The 13,038-nt window shown below is 34.4% G+C and overlaps 1 protein-coding gene and 2 long non-coding RNA genes across 10 annotated transcripts in view; all 3 read right to left on the bottom strand.

Annotated features, from left to right (window-relative positions):
- Positions 1-13,038, bottom strand: part of LOC149269834 (uncharacterized) — a 174,950-nt gene that overhangs the window by 56,925 nt on the left and 104,987 nt on the right. The window lies entirely within an intron of this gene.
- The window catches only part of beat-Ia (beaten path Ia), a 56,647-nt gene that overhangs the window by 24,358 nt on the left and 19,251 nt on the right, over positions 1-13,038 (bottom strand). The gene's annotated exons all lie outside the window — the stretch shown is intronic.
- On the bottom strand, positions 254-2,370 carry LOC149269837 (uncharacterized). 3 transcript variants are annotated; one of them, XR_016269140.1, is made up of 3 exons: positions 1,814-2,370; positions 972-1,496; positions 254-847 (listed from the first exon to the last, which is right to left on the bottom strand). It is a non-coding gene; the product is annotated as an uncharacterized LOC149269837 (long non-coding RNA). The 3 variants fall into 3 exon arrangements; XR_016269139.1 differs by lacking the exon at positions 1,814-2,370 and adding an exon at positions 1,583-1,806; XR_016269138.1 differs by lacking the exon at positions 1,814-2,370 and having other exon boundaries at positions 972-1,807.

Genomic DNA, 13,038 nt, shown 5'->3' with positions numbered 1-13,038 from the left:
ACGTTGCTTTCCTCATTACTCTTTTACTTAAGGTTTAAGCTTCTGGAGTAGGTCTTTTTTTTTGTTAGGTTTATTACTTAATACAATCTTTATCCTGTATACGCATTTACGCATTAGCAACTAAAGTATTGAATCATTGTATAAAGTAATTTCATATCAATTTCCTTTCTTGTTTGTTTATATTTCAACTAGCTGGCCCGGCAAACGTTGCATTGCCCTCTATATTATTTCTAGGTAAAAAATTGTTGAAAGCTATGTTGTTCAGGCTGGGATACACTGATAAATTTATTAATCGGATTTTCATTCAAGCACCTTGTTGTAAACGACATTCTTCGTTTTTTGGTCGGGTGCAAGAACAAATAATGCGGATCGTTTGCCAACACGTGAGCATGCCACGTACAATTGACCATGAGAAAAACACGCATTTTCTAGATTGAGGCCACAAATAGTCAAAGATTGGCCCTGTGACTTGTTGATCGTCATGGAGAAGGCAAGACGAAGCGGGAATTGAATTCGTTTAAATTCAAAGGGCATATCTGTTGAGCTCATCGGAATCCTAGGAATAAGAGCTTCCTCATCTTTAAATTTTCCTTTGAGTATCAACGCGTGAATCACATTGCTCATCAGTTTTCTTATCACCAAACGCGTTCCATTGCACAGTTTTGGTTGGTTTAAATTTCTAAGCATGCAAATCATGGAGAATTGCTCTTTTCATAGCTGTGTTCATTTCTTGACGCCGGTCAAGTTGTTCTTCCATATTGCCCATGAAGTATATTTGCAAGAATTTTTGCTGTGCATCTTCAATAGGTTGCAATGATCCAATGCGATGGCAAATCTGGCCTTGAATCTTTAAATTCAAAGCCATAGTTATAGTTATATTTACAAACACTATTTACAGAAATCTAACAAACTACATTATTCAAAATTTTTTTTTGGCAGTCATAGAAAATAAAATTTTTAACGTAAATTACCTTAAATATCCGTCTCCAATATTTTCCGCCCCAAATTATGTCATTTGGAAACAGGCATTGTATTTTTGAGTGTTCGCTAGAAAATGTCGTGATTCTAGTGTTTCGCCATAAAGCAGGGAACGCAATGGCTATGGTGACCGCTAATGGCAATGTCACTTTACCACTAAGGCAGCACAAACCGGGCGTTTCACCAGCAAACTTCAATGCGCCACAATGCTAGCAAACAACGTCCATTGGACCAAACTAAACGATTCAAGCTGTAATCAATGGTGCAATCATATCGAAACGCTGCTCGATTCAAATCAATCCTTGAACCATTTCTTATTGCCATTTCACGGGCTGCCTCTCTTTGAGAAGCACGAATTAAAGCCCTTCTTCCCTGGGTACTAACGCGGAGCCTTTCTCGGGCGATTTCTCGCTCTTCGTCAGATAATTGACTCGCGCTATTCCGTTGCCTAATTGCATTATGGGTCCGCCGGGAAAGATTAGATCTTCTAGGACGCGGCATTTTTATTAATAGTAATACTGCCCTCGCACAAAACCATATAAAACAATCGAGAAATATAAATATAAATAATTTACACAAATTTATGTTTGAGACAAACAAATACCTGAACTTTCGAGATATTTAGCTTTTGTAAAAGTCCAAAAATACAATTTTTAATAATTAACTTTTTTTTTTAATTTCGAATTTTGAATTTTGAATTTTTTATTTATTTTTGATTGTTAGGTTTTAATCTTTTGATTTTTTTTTTAATTTTTGCAGATTTTTGATTTGAAATATTTATAAAGTTTAAAAGTCCGAAAATATAAAAAGCCAAAATACACTTTTTAATAATTACCTTTTTTTTTTTTAATTTCGAATTTTTAATTTTTTATTTATTTTTTGAACAGTCAGGTTTTAATCTTTTGATTTTTTGCAGATTTTTGATTTGAAATATTTTTCCTTTTGATTTGAAAAATTTGTTTTTTTTTTTTTTTTTTTTTTTTTTTTTTTTTTTTTGAATAGTCAGGTCTGCTCGAGGTCAGGAGACCGTAGACTGACTGACTACATTTGTTTATTTACTTCTACACTATTGTCAAAACTGTCACTGTTACCAAGCCTACTGGGTATAAAAAAAATTTGAACATTTGGGGAAAAAACCGCGTTTTTCAAGTATTCGGCAAATTTTTTCAGTATTTTTAAGACCCTATACTAAACTCGTTGCGGAGACAAATCCAACAAATCAAAAACCATGAAAATTGGTTCAGCCCAAATCAAGTTATAAGCAGTCTTCACTTTTACACAACTTTCTTTTATATATATAGATTAATTTGTAAAAAAAATCTGATACTTCACTTTTAATAATTGAAGCATGATAAAATATTAAAATTTTATTTCTTTTTTTATTATTATTATTTAGATTTATTTTTTAATTAATTAATTTATTTACTATTTATTTCTTTTTTTTTTTAATAAATTTCCAATTTACTAAATTAGCCCTTCAATGTGTTTTTATACATAAGGAAAGTGAAGGACTGTCGCAAAATTCGAGCGCAACAGGTGCATGACCCTCATATCATGGCCAATCTATTTTTAGTCTTACCATATACACAGACAATATTTATATTATATTAAAATTAAACAATATGTATATGTATATATTTTTTTTTATTTACACAAATTCGCCTACATACATATATGGATAGCATATTCCATATTTCAACCCTTTCTCAACTATGCTTTCACATATGCTTAGTTTCTCTTACCGCCCACCTGTGCGCCATAAAAGCCCGTTCCACCCCCTCCCTCATTTAATGCTCTCTAGCTCAGCTTATGAGCTCTGGTATTTTTGCTATTAAAGCCTCGCATGCTTACAATATTACAAGCCAAAAAAAAAGCACTAACAGCAACAACGTCACGGTTCTAACTGAAGTGCGGGGCCAAAACGAAAACACAAAATTTGACCTAATGCAATTTTCACCTGGCTCTGCTCCACATACATACATACACATACACATACCACCTGCACTTCGGCCCACACCACGCCCCGTCGGCCCTCTCTTGACGTAATTACTAAATACTTTTGCTGCTGACGCTGTCCAGACTTTAGTTTTCGGCTTTCGTAGCTTTCCAGTAATCGTTCAGCTATTTTCTTTTGTCTTTCGTGCTAGTCTTTGTCTCAGTGTGAGTGTGTGTGAGTGTGTCTGTATTTTATTTCCACTCTCTCGCCATGCTATGCTTGTGTTACTTATTTTCTTATCGTCTCGGATTTGTGGCCACAAAATGTTCGTGCGCTTTTGTTGGAATTTGGTCTCGACTAGCTGTTATTTTTCTTATTTGTCTGCCTGGCTTTCATTTCATTTCCTCTCGTTCGCTCTCTCCAACTTCCTGGCTCGCCTTTTTTTTTTTTTTTTTGTGTTTCTTCTTGTTGCCACAGGTCTATTTTGGTTTGGAATTCCTAAAGAACAAGCGTGTGCCATGTTTATTTTTAATTAATTTTCCTTAAGCAGTCTAAGCCTTAGAGGCGAGGCAGGCGAAAGAAAAACTGGAGCTTTTTTCCCTCTCCATTTTACCCATATATATATATAAAATATTTTTTTCTTTTTTTTTTTTTTGTGGTTTTTCTTGCCTGCTGTTAATTTTTGCAATTTTCTACTTAATTTCCTCAGCCGCTTGTTTTGGCCGCTTTTCTTCGTTTTGTTTGTTTGTTTTTTTTTTTTTTTTTTTTTTTTTTTTAGGTCGACACCATAAATGTTAATGGCGGTAATTGTGTGCGAGAACAAAAGCTAAACTGTGAACTAGCTCATTGTCTGCTTGGTTGCAGATAAACCAGCCAACTAACGACAACCTACCTACCTAGGATAAAACATGAAAAAATTTAAAAAAAATAAAATAAAACGCATAGAAATTGGCCAAATGCCAATCTCAAATAAAAGTCAACTTCATTGTCCAGCTTTTCTATGCTGTGTCAATAAGAAAGCTTTATTTGTTTTGATAGGATTTAGATTATATAGACATTAGATAGGGTTAAAAAGATCATACTAATTGAAGATCATTCGTTTAAAGATGAGTTCTCAAAGTTTTCTACAGGAATTCACTAATTGCTGTCTTATCTCGCTTCTATTAAAAATTGAGGCAAAATTAGCTTTAGACCGTCTTACTATTTTTTTTCCCTTATTACTGAATATTTAAGCGTCTGTATGTTAGTTTTATATTATTTTTATAATATTTTAGTAATGTATTTCATATATTATTTATTATATACTATTTGTTTACTAATTGTAAAATTATAAAATAGTTCTGAGTTTTTACTGAAATGAATTAGTATAATGTAATTCGGTCATACCATATCAAAGAAATTTGAGCAACATCTCTTTCTGCAATTCTTAAAAAAAGTAAATAAAATAAAAAAAAAATTAAATAAAGTAAATAAAAAAAAAAAAACAAAAAAAAAACATACAAAAAATAAATAAGTGAATGCAAATATTATTAATAAATAATTAAAAAATTAAAATTAAATTAAATAAATTAATAAATGCAAATATTAAACTTCTTTAATATGATTTTATAATAATAATAATTAAAATAATATATATGTATAATATAATTATTAATATAATAAATACAATATATATTTTTTTCTAAATATTTCTTATATTACTTGTGTTTTATAATTATTTTACTTATTTTGTTTCCATTTATCACTAAATTACTTTAATTAATATTTGTATATTATTTATTATATTTATTATTATATTTATTTTTTATTTAACTTTTGACGAGAAGCTCAATATAAATTGAATTGAATTTTATTGCCCACAAAACGTTATCAAATACTCTATTTACTTAAGCTATGTCAACTATGTCTTCTCTGTAATTATATACAAATGCTTGCCACAAAGTTTCCAGGAATTGCCAAAAATTTGCCAAGTAAATATATATTTACATTTATATATATGTATTGTATCTACAATTTGCATTGAAATTCTGAAAACATTTCAGCAAAATTAATGAATTAGTTAAAGTAATTGAAACTTTTGGTTAAGGTCCTTGGGGGGTATGGCTCGCTACGTTGCTTTACTCAGCCAGACTTGACAATTGAAAACTGTTATTGTTGCTCTTATAGCTTTTGCTATTTTTGTTGTGAAAAGCAACAATAGAATTATTGTGAAAAGCGAAGAGAAATCTTTTTGAGGAAAAATTCTGCAGAGCAGACGTCGTACTCAACCCAAAGACATTAGCAATTGTCGAGCGGCCTTCGCATTGGGGAATTCAAAATAAAATTTATTTGACAGACAAGACTAAAAATATCGTGGCAGCAGCAGCAGTGGCAGCCGCAGCTGCTGCAGCAGATGAAGATGAGATGGAGACGTCAGGTGTCGCTTGGTCAATTAGCTTAATTCGATTGGCCAATAAAGTGAAAGTTAATTAAGTGACGGCAACCCGCCTGTCACTCACGGCCTGCCTATATCAATTATCCACTAAATAGACCAAAAAAAAAAAGTAAAGAAAAAAAAGAGTCGACACCTAGAATTAATCATTTATACGCTCATTATATTTTAAATGCTGCTAATTTCAACTTAATTTGGCCCCTGCCCTCCTTTGCCACGTTCGCCTTCAAGTTGGGCGTGAAAAATGCCGCCAACTGTCGTCTAGTTGGCAGCTGAGAGTCGACGCAGGTAAAGGTGTCGAGTTTTCTTCTTCTCTTTCTCTTTTTTTTGTGCGGCTTTTCCTGGCCCGCCACACCTCGGCCCCTTTGCCAACTCGTGGGGCCGAGGAGGACATTTAAACTGGCTTCAATTGTGCTTGAAATTTGCGCCATTAGCAGCACGCAGCTAAGTGAAACGCGCTCTGGCTAAGCTCTGACAAAAATGTTGGCAGCCACACAGCGTGGAGCGGGGCAGACGGCACGCTGAAAGGGCAACTGTCCACGGCGAATGCAGCGCACAGTGGTTTGCATTGCGGAGTAATAGGATTTTACAGAGAAGCTGCTTACGCAACAAGTTATCAAATGGGATTCGGTCAAAGCAAATGACCAGCCAAGTCGTGACAAGGAAATGCTTAGCATATTTCTTAAGCAGTCAAAGAGCTTACAGTGAATGGGAAGTGCATTGCAGTTGCCTTTGAGTTTGACAAAGGGGTAACGTGAAAGGTCGCTTAGATGAATGGCGATAGCACATGGACATACAGAGCTTGGACTCAGTCTCAGAGCAGCCATAGGCAGAGAGCTCTATTCAGTGCACTTTAGCCATTTGAAGCACATGAATGCTGGCTGAGGCGGATGATTAAATATATTAAAAAGTTGTTTAATGAAATAATCAGTCTTAAATGAGCTGTAGCACATTAAAGCATATAAATATAAATGAGCATTTTTAAAATTAATAAAATTGCATTGTATAGAATGCTGAGTATGTTAATAAGATTTTATGCTACTTTTAAAGCGTATGTTCATATGCTGTATGTCAATTAATTTTTTATGTACGCAGGCCTAAAATCAAAAGTTTACAATATTGAACACATTTACCAAAAAGATTTGCAAAGCATATGACAGATGGGTCGGCTGAATTATAGTTTGGAATTTTCATGGAATATTCTAAGTGAATTCATTATACGCAAACTGGAAGTAAAAGGAAGAGCTTCGATATCAAAAGAACATATTAAGTAAGAATGATTTTTGTTGGACTCGCAGCCTTCAATCAGTATTATTACAATAGGATAATTCGCCCAACATGCGATTAACATGTACTCCAGTTTAAGTAAATATAATTATTATGTAGTATACTATATATGAACTCATATATAGTATTTAGACTATACATTTAGTATAGTATATATATACATTGGCATTAGAGTTCCTATATTGAACTCCTTGCCAAGCTTATGGCTCAGTAGTGAAACCTTGCCTTCAATTTCGCTTGAGCTTTAAGCTCACTACCCAAAGATATCAAAACTTCTTCAGTAAAACTATAATTTAAGATCTATTGCTTAATTTTTTTTTATTAAACATCTGTATTAGCAAAACCGGTTAGATAAAGTTTAAGTATAAGCTAATAAAGCTGCTTAACAAATAGTATTAAACGAAAGTTCTATCTCAATAATGTACGCTTTAATTATTTAAACTAAAGTTCTATCTCATGAATGTACGCTTTAATGTAACTTGTAACTAAAATCTTTGAAAAGCACATCCACACGCTGAGAGGTGGCTTAAAAAATTGCCACAAGCACGTGCCAAATTAATTTCGTGCGGCATGAAAAGTATAATTTAATTCAAAGACGACTCCACAAAATTTAAAGAGCTGTCAGAGTGTTTTTGCAGGTTTTTTTATTTTTTATTTTACTTTATTTTATTTTATTTTTTTCTGTTTTAACACAGCTGATAGCTGTACTGTTTACCCACTTCTTCCAGTGAAATCTGAGCCCCCCTTCCCGCTGTGCGCGCATCGCTATCAATCAGCATACAACATGACTGTTAATTGATGATATACAAACACCCCCTGAGCAGTCGCTCGAGTGGTTCGAGTGGGTCGGGTGGGTCGACAGGCCGACGCTACACTCTCACGTAAGGCACTCGCACGAAAATCAGTTTAAATGGAATTAATATGCCAGAGTTGTGCGCTTCGGGCATTCAATGGAAGAAGAAATACAGAAAAATAAAGCTGCATAATTTTGGGCGTCAATTCAATTTAGACTTTTTCAACAAGTGCACACGTGTGCGCATATTAATTTTCGGTACTTTTCTTTCTTTTACTGCTGTAAACCTCATGCTCTCTGTCTGCGTGAATAAAAGTGCAACGAGGTCTGGCTCTGGCTTTGGCTTTGGCTTTGACTCTTGCTAATGTCAAACGGAAATCGCATGGACGCGCGCTTCCGGCGGGTCGTCAAGCGGAAATGCGTCTTGTCAGTTTTATTAGCCATTGAGTTTGGCCTGGTAGCGCGCCTCCAACCTCAACCCCAACCCCAACCCCATCTCATCAAGCGCGTGCATAAATAATAAATATGGCATGTAGTAAATGTAAATGCGAACTGAAATTCACATCAATTCAAAAGGCCCAGCTGTGTAATACTAGTTGGCAACACCCACAACGAGTCAACGAGTCAGCCAACCAGTCAGCCAGTCAGCCAGTCAACCAGCCAACTCATTCCTTTCGCTCGCTTTTAGCCACGCCCTCATGACATTTAACACTTTGGCAAACAGGCGAGCGATATGCTGCCATTCCATGGGGCCATTCAAATGCACTTGAAATTCTTGAAGCAACAGCTGCGACCTGCTAAACGAGTTGGCTAAGTGTGCGAGTGTCTGTATGTATGTGTACGACTGTGTGTGTGGGTGTATGGGTGTGTGTGTAAACTTGTTGGCAGCAGCCGCGTGAAAAGCGCCAAAGCCAAATTAAATAAGATTTGTTTGGCTGCCATTCAAGATGTGACTCGGGCGCACAGGTCAGAGCTCTTGCTGCCTCCCACTCCCCTCACGACCTCCCCCAATCTCTCACATTCTCACTCGCTTTCCGCAACGTTGGCTTAACGCCTCGCATTTTAATGAGCCAAGTGTGCGCGGCACGCCCTCGACGCCCTCATCTCCCACACTTTTGTTTGCCAACAAACATGCGTCAAGTTCAACAACAACAACTACAATAACAACAGTTCAGCAAAAGTTTTTTTTTTTTTTTTTCTTTTTACTTTATCTTGACGTCTTGGCCTTAATTTCTCGAGCCTTGTGGCAGTTGCCACATTGTCGCCTCAGCCGCCAAATTGTTGTTGTTGGCCACGTTTTATAGCACGTGGCGAAAAAGAAAAATGTGCGTTACGAATGCCCCAAAAAGTTGCTGAAAATTGAGTTTTGTGTGCAATTTTTTATTTATTCATTGATTTGCTCGTGTGTGTGCCAAGCCGTGCAGTCGAGACTTTTGGCCTATCAGCAGGACTGTAAATGGCCTTCATATTTTGGGCTTTAGGCTGTCCACAATTAGCTCACATATGATTACAAACTAAAGAACTTAAAGTCTAATAGTGAAGGCAGGTGGGCATGTATGATAATTTTGTGATAATATTGCCGATCGATAACTATCGATAGTCACATAAGTATTGGTGATATTTTGAAATTGCTCTTATAATGGAATTAGGGGCTTTTTTAAAGTAGCTGCTCATGCCAGCAACCAGCGCTAAGTCAGCGCCAATCGTCGAGAGAGAGAGAGAGAGAGAAGTTTCGGTCATTCGTTCTATTTCCTAGGCGTTCTTTGCATTCACTCTCACAGCTCTCATCGGTTTAATCTTGCTAAGTCGGCGGACGTAGTTCAATAAGAGAATCCAGACGTTCGTCAGTCGAACAGCTCTGATCATTTGTGTGTATTGTCTATATTACATGTATGCATTTCGAAGAGATCATTAACTGACGTAAAGTCAGAAAACTTTTAATTACTCTGCACAGACTTTACGATAAACTATTTTGATAGCAGTTAATGAAGCAAAAGAATTGTTGAGACAAGAGTTTAATTATTATTACTTTTAATATTATATATTTATTATTATTAATTTTGATAGCCGTTTGTATAGCAGAAAGTGTGTTAAAGCAGTAGTTTAATACTATCATTATTTTTTTATTTTAATTTTTTAATTTTTTATTTTAATTGCTTAAGAACTAGAGAAAATGTTGGCCTCATGAAAGTTTTTTTTTTTTTTTTTTTTTTTTTTTTACATTACGTCTTTTCACAAACAATAAGACTTCTCTTTAATTTCGATAAGGTTTAAGGGTTTAGGTTTCCTATAGTGCATATTTTGATTATAAGCCCTCACACTAGTACTTATAATAGTCTCTATAACTTGATTAAGTATCGAATGTAAGCATCATTATCAGAATTTAATCATTTCATATTTAACAATACTTATACTAAAAGAGCTTTTCAATAAAATATCTCATTTACCAATCGCTTACTTAGCCCTAACTACAATTCTACTTCTCAGTTCAACTGTTCATCGCACGCACACACCTCCCTGCCAGTTCAACCATACCTGCTGCACCACCTGCACTGCCAATCAGCGGCAAAACCAATGCCAAACCTCAAAGAATAAAGAAAAGTGAGTGGCTGTTTGACCTATTACTGCCATTCGATATACGTATATTCGATATATATATATATATAGAATTGTGATGTACGTGCTTATTGGCAACACTGACAAACACATTCGTCATTTGAGGTCACCAAACGAAACCGAAAACGAAATGTTTCACCGAATTTTTGGCACAGGTACAAAAAGTTTACCAAATCCAACGTCAAACTTTGATTCAGGCAAAATACTAACAGCAACAGCAGCAACAACAACAACTGCAACAGAAATTTGTAATCAATAATTTTGATTACAATTCTGAAAACTTGGACAAAATGCCAACAAGTTGATTAAATTTCCGCTGCAACTGAAATCAAATAGCAAAATAAAAAAAAATAAAAAAAAAAAAAACAATATTTGTTGCACCTTTTGTGGCAAATGTTTTGCCTTTGCTCCTTTTTGTTGCAACTCAACCGCCATTATTGTTGCTGTTGTCTGTCGCGCTTCGTTTCTGTGGCGTCTCGTAAATTTTTTAATAGCTGAATATGCATGGCAAGTGCTTTCATTATGTTTTTATTGCTGCGACGTCTGCAAATGTTGGCAATTCATATGTGATAACGCTGATATTGTTATTTAATATGCAACATGGCGAGAGAGAAAGAGAGGGAGTGAGAGTGGGACACACAGCTACACCTCTACTAGCTACAGCTGCTCCCTGTGGCAGTTTTTATAAATTGCCATGCATTTGCCAGTGGCAGAGGTAACACGAAGGCATTTCTAATTGTATTATAGTAGGAAACAAGAAAAGCAAGAAAAACACAAATGCAGTTAAAGAAGTTTTAGCTGGGTGTGACTGACGTTCCATAATCCTTATCTTATATCAGCAATGAAAATATTGTTCAAATTTATATAGAAAAGTGGATGAGACTTTACTTACAGTAAATTTAATCACTGAAGCTCTTATAATCGTTGAAATGGATCTATAGTCGATCGACTTGTTGACATTTATTAGAAATAGATATACTCCATTCACTTTGTGAACACTTATAAGCTTGATCAAAGTTTCATATAAAAGTTCTCTATAAAAGTTATAGTCAATTGATATAAAGTTTCAAAAATCATCAAAATAATATTAATTAATTATTTATGTAAACGCAAGCAAACAGCTTTCAATACCATTCGCTTTCATAGCCTTGGGCCAAGACGAAAACAATAAGTAAATAAATAAATAATCCAATTTAATTGCATTTTTCTCCCACATAATATAAGTCCATGTAAAAGGCAAATCAACTACAGTTGTTCAATTAAAATTGAGCATAAAATCAAATGTGATAATAAATTGCATTTAATTGTTGGCAAGAAGATATTGCAGTTGTCATTTTTGCAGTTGTCCATAAATTAATTCAGGACGATACATTTTTCTCGATAAATTCGTGTTAATTGATTTGGCAGCTAATGACACACACGCACATATACATATATATATTAAGTATACAAACTGTTTTTAATTATATAAAAAAATAAAAAAAAAAATAAATAAATAAATACAACAACCAAATAAATTAAAAGAGAAAACAAATTTCAATTTCAGCTGGTCAGAAGTTTGCGCAAAATTTTCATTTTCATATCAAACTGCAAAATTAATGAATAAATTTCCATTTTCATTTTAAGCGCTTTTATTTATGCCGTTATGCAAGTGTGTGTGTGAAAATATTTCATGTAAAGCATTTTTGCGCATATTTTATAATAAATAAATACACTCATTCATGTATTACAAATAAATGTTAATGTTAATCAACAGAAATTAATATTAATAACAATTTTAATTAATTATTTATTTATTTTTTTTTTAATATAATAATATATTAAATATGCACAAATTGATGCATTTAGTAATGCGTTAATGCACTTTGCTGCACTTGTAATTAAATATTGAAATAGAAATTATTTAAATTAAAATTAAATCGCGCTAGGGAATTCAATTCCCACACAAATTGCGCCAAGGAAAATGTTCGCTTGTGAGCAAAGTGTAGAGCAGCTGCAACATGAAGGCGTAATTGTTGTCTGTAGGTGAGTGTGAGTGTGCGTGTGTGTGTGTGGATGTGTGTGTGTGTGTCTGTGGGTGTTTTGTGTTCTAGCATTTGCGTGCACACAACGTTTTGTTATTATGCAGCAGAAGTTTGCCACGTAAACTGTTAATAATGATTATTAACTATTTGTCTGATGCTCGGTGCAGATAACGCTACCTTCACCTACATGAACACACACATACACAGCTCGACAGACACGCTCAACACTCACAAACTTCTATATTGCTGAATATAATGAAATGCAAGACAAAGAGAGAAGGTGAGCTGCAGGTTGAGAGAGACAAAGCCAAGTTGAGCGAAACTATTTCTGATAGAGTTAGAGATAGAGAATGTTAATTTACAAAAATACTCTGTTTGATTTCAATCTTTTAAGTTATCGCAAAATAAAGATTTACTTTGAGTTGATGGATTTATATGATACAAATGGCTTATATTTTATTGTATCTTGTGAGCAATATGAAGTCCCAATAAGCTATGGAAGAGCTGGCAGCAAATATTTAAGACGCTCTTGCTAGAATAATACTATATATACACATTAAAGTGAGACCCTCAAGCCATGTTAATTTCATTAGAATGATTTGCTCTATGATGCTTTGGCAGTATATGTGCTTGGATACATGTAGCTTCAAAAAGAACACAAAAATTACGAAATATTTCAGCACGTTTGTCATTTGTTTTACATTCCTTTGGCCTGTCTATAGACGAGTTATCTCGAATCCGGAATATAAGTTACGTACATTCTATATTCGCTCTACGTATTTTTCTTTTCTTTTTGTATGACATTATATTGGATCTCATGTTTCTGCATGAATGCTAACAAGTTTTGCTATTTTGCAGGCACTGTTAATGCTTGGATGTGCTTTTGGTCCTTTTTTGTCTATTCCAAAAAGTGAAACAAAGTATCTTTCGAATGTTTTTGTCATTAATGATGCCGCAGTCTCCTGATCTGACC

Source organism: Drosophila arizonae, chromosome 3 (genome assembly GCF_054131065.1).
Source record: "Drosophila arizonae isolate 15081-1271.41 chromosome 3, UAZ_ARI_1.0, whole genome shotgun sequence".
NCBI classification, from domain to species: Eukaryota; Metazoa; Arthropoda; class Insecta; order Diptera; family Drosophilidae; genus Drosophila; species Drosophila arizonae.
Note: the sequence above shows the minus strand (reverse complement) of the source record. Positions and strands in the feature narration are given on the sequence as shown.